Below are 4,654 nucleotides of genomic sequence, written 5' to 3' on the forward strand. Positions count from 1 at the left end.
TGGGGAGGGGAAGGAGGTAAGGCAGGGGGGAGGGGGAGGAGGGGGAGAGGAAGGAGGGGGCTCAGTCTGGGAAGGCCTCCTGGAGGAGGTGACCTCTCAGTAGGGCTTTGAATAATAATAATATTATTATGGGTCATGGGTTCTAATCCCGGCTCTGCCACTTGTCAGCTGGGTGACTTTGGGCAAGTCACTTCACTTCTCTGGGCCTCAGTGACCTCATCTGCAAAATGGGAATTAAGACTATGAACCCCACATAGGACAACCTGATTACCTTGTATCCCCCCCCCACAGCGCTTAGAACAGGGCTTGGCACACAGTAAGCACTTAACAAATACCAGCATTGTTATTATTGTTATTATTATTGTACTTGTTAAATGCTATTTCCCAAGCACTGTTAATAATAATAATAATGGTATTTGTTAAGCACTTATTATGTGTGAGGCACTGTTCTAAGCGCTGTGGGGGGGATACAGGATGATCAGGTTGTCCCACGTGGGGCTCACAGTCTTCATCCCCATTCTCCAGATGAGGGAACTGAGGCCCAGAGAAGTGAAGTGACTTGCCCAAAGTCACACAGCTGACAAGTGGCAGAGCCGGGATTAGACTGTTCTAAGCACTAGGCTAGACAGAAGTTATTCATTCATTCATTCATTCAATCGTATTTATTGAGCCCTTACTGTGTGCAGAGGACTGTACTAAGCGCTTGGAAAGTACAATTCAGCACCAAAGAGAGCCCACTGGAGCCCGCTGTTGGGTAGGGACCATCTCTACATGTTGCCAACTTGGACTTCCCAAGCGCTTAGTACAGTGCTCTGCACACAGTAAGCGCTCAATAAATATGACTGAATGAATGAATGAATAAATAGACCTGTGCTCTATCCACTAAGCCACACTGAGCACTTAGTGTGTGCAGAGCGTTGTACTAAGCGCTTGGGGGAGTACAATATAGTGATAAAAAGACATTCCCTAGGTTCTAATTTAAAAAGTCTCTGGGAAGGCCAGGCCGGAGGCAGGGACTGCAGCTGGGGCCCGAGGAGGGGAAGGACCCGTGCTTGGGAGAGTACAATATAACAATGTAACAAACACATTCCCTGCCCACAGTGAACTTACAGTCTAGAGGGGGAGACAGACCTTAATATAAATAAATAAAATTACAGATATGTACATAAGTGCTGTGGGGCTGGGAGGGGGGATAGAAGAGCGTTTCGCACATAGTAAGCACTTAACAAACACCATCATTATTATTAAAGGGAGAAAGTCAGGGCGAGGCACAAGGGAATGGGAGAAGAGGAAAGGAGGGCTTAATCCGGGAAGGCCTCTTGGAGGAGATATGCCTGTTCTTTGCCTCTGACTCTGAGTCTTCCCCACTTGCGAATCATCCGAAGCCATTCACCCTTCCCTCTCCCTTAGTCCCATCCAAGAGGGAGGGAGGGAAAACAAGGAAATAGCAACAATAATAACAGTAATAACTCAGTTCATTATCCCCCTGGGGCTGAACAAGATAAACTGTTCATCCCAGACACAGTTAATCAGGCCTAAAAGCGTCACCGGGGACATTTTGGACCCATGAAAGGGTAACGTAAGTGGAATAAGGGTAATTTTCCAGCTTCATTAATACGTGACAGTGAGTGTGCGTCTGGACAAAGGATAAAGAGCTTGCCCGGCCCATTAGAGATGCTGGGAGCGTTATCCGGCCGGATCGATACCCGCTCTTGTGGGCAGGGAAGGTGTCTAACAAACTCCGTTGTGTTGTCATCTCCCAAGCGCTTAGTACAGTGCTCTGCGCACCGTAAACGCTCAATAAATATGTTTGATTGATTGTTTCCCTTGGCTTCTACCCTGCTCGGATAGAAGGGAGCTGAGAAGTGGGGATGGGGGGAACCATTCCAGAAGCAGTGTGGCCTAGTGACTAAAGCGCTAAACTGGGAGTCAGAAGGACCTGGGTTCTAATTCAGCTCCGACACTTGTCTGCTGTGTGACTTGGGCATGTCACTTCACTTCTCTGGGCCTCATTACCTCAACTGAGCCCCCTCTTCCCAGACTGAGCCCCCTCCTTATAATAATAATAATTATAATAATAGCATTTATTAAGCGCTTACTATGTGCAAAGCACTGTTCTAAGCGCTGGGGAGGTTACAAGGTGATCAGATTGGCCCACGGGGGGCTCACAGTCTTAATCCCCATTTTACAGATGAGGTAACTGAGGCACAGAGAAGTGAAGTGACTTGCCCAAAGTCACACAGCTGACAAGTGGTGGAGCTGGGATTTGAACCCATGACCTCTGACTCCAAAACCCAGCCTCTTTCCACTGAGCCACGCTGCTTCTCCTCTCCCCATCCCGCCCGCCCTACCTCCTTCCCCTCCCCACAGCACCTGTATATATGTTTGTACAGATTTATTACTCTATGTATTTTACTTGTACATATTTACTATTCTATTTATTTTGTTAATGATGTGCATCTAGCTTTACTTCTATTTATTCTGATGACTTGACACCCGTCCACATGCTTTGTTTTGTCATCTGTCTCTCCCTTCTAGACTGTGAGCCCGTTGTTGGGTAGGGAACGTCTCTGTATGTTGCCGACTTGTACTTCCCAAGCGCTTAGTCCAGTGCTCTGCACACAGTTAAGTGCTCAATAAATATGATTGAATGAATAAATGAATGAATCTGTAAACTGGGGATTAAGAATGTGAGCCCCATGTGGGACAGGGAATGTGTCCGACCTGATTTGTTTGTATCCAACCCAGTGCCTGGCACAAAGTAAGCGCTTAACAAATTCCACAATCATTATTGTTATTATTAAAATAATAATAGGTGGGGGGTTTTTTCATGGTATTTGTTAAGCACTTATTATGTGCCAGGCACTGTACTAAGTGCTGGGGATGGACACAGCCCCTGTCCCACAAAGGGTTCACAATCCCGGGCCCGCCACTTGCCTGCTGTGTGACTTTGGGCAAGATGTAAACTTTTTAATATAAATTACTTATTTAGTCATATTAATGCCATCTCCCCTTCTAGACTGCAAGCTCTTTATGGGCTTATGGAACATATCTACTAATTCTGTTGTACTCACCCAAGCACTTAGTACTGTGCTCTGCACATAGTAAGTGCTCAATAAACACCTCTGATTGATTGGTGGTATTTATTAAATGCTTATTATGTGCCAGGCTCTGAACTCCGCGCTGGGGTAGATAAAAGTTAGTCAGGCTGGACACAGTCCCTGTCCCACATGGGGCTCACAGTTTTAATTCCCATTATACAGATGAGGCAATTGAGGCACAGAGAAGTTAAGTGACTTGTCCAAGGTCACATAGCAAACAAGTGGTGGAGCCAGGATTAGAACCTAAGTTTCTCTGACTCCCAGGTTTCTGATGAACAATCCCTTCTCTAATAATAATAATAATAATGGCATTTATTAAGCACTTACTATGTGCAAAGCACTGTTCTAAGCACTGGGGAGGTTACAAGGTAATCAGGCTGTGCCACTTGGGGCTCACAGTCTTAATCCCCATTTTACAGATGAGGGAACTGAGGCACAGAGAAGTGAAGTGACTTGCTCAAAGTCACACAGCTGACAATTGGCAGAGCCGGGATTTGAACCCATGACCTCTGACTCCAAAGCCCATGCTCTTTCCCACTGAGCCACGCTGCTTCTCTGTGCTTCAGTTTAATCATCTGTAAAATAGAGATTTAATACCTGTTCACCCTCCGGCTTAAACTGTGAGCCTTGTGTGGGATCCGATTAACTTGTATCTACCGTAGCCCTTAGTATAGTGCTTGGCACATAATAAGCACTTAGCTAATACGGTTATTATCATTATTATTATTCTCTGTGCCTCGGTTTTCTCAACTGTAAAAATGAGGATTCCATACCTGTTCTTCCTCCTGCTTTGACCCCAAGTGCTTAGTACAGTGCTCTGCACACAGTAAGCGCTCAATAAATGCGATCAACTGTAAAAATGAGGATTCCGTACCTGTTCTTCCACCTGCTTTGACCCCAAGTGCTTAGTACAGTGCTCCGCACACAGTAAGCGCTCAATAACTGCGATCAACTGTAAAAATGAGGATTCCATACCTGTTCTTCCTCCTGCTTTGACCCCAAGTGCTTAGTACAGTGCTCTGCACACAGTAAGCGCTCAATAACTGCGATCAACTGTAAAAATGAGCATTCCATACCTGTTCTTCCTCCTGCTTTGACCCCAAGTGCTTATTACAGTGCTCTGCACACAGTAAACGCTCAATAAATGCGATCAACTGTAAAAATGAGGATTCCATACCTGTTCTTCCTCCTGCTTTGACCCCAAGTGCTTAGTACAGTGCTCTGCACACAGTAAGCGCTCAATAAATGCGATCAACTGTAAAAATGAGGATTCCGTACCTGTTCTTCCACCTGCTTTGACCCCAAGTGCTTAGTACAGTGCTCTGCACACAGTAAGCGCCCAATAAATGCGATCAACTGTAAAAATGAGGATTCCATACCTGTTCTTCCTTCTGCTTTGACCCCAAGTGCTTAGTACAGTGCTCCGCACACAGTAAGCGCTCAATAAATGCGATCAACTGTAAAAATGAGGATTCCATACCTGTTCTTCCTCTTGCTCTGGCCCCAAGTGCTTAGTACAGTGCTCTGCACACAGTAAGCACTCAATAAATGCG

This window comes from Tachyglossus aculeatus, chromosome 18 (genome assembly GCF_015852505.1).
Source record: "Tachyglossus aculeatus isolate mTacAcu1 chromosome 18, mTacAcu1.pri, whole genome shotgun sequence".
In the NCBI taxonomy this organism is placed as follows: domain Eukaryota; kingdom Metazoa; phylum Chordata; class Mammalia; order Monotremata; family Tachyglossidae; genus Tachyglossus; species Tachyglossus aculeatus.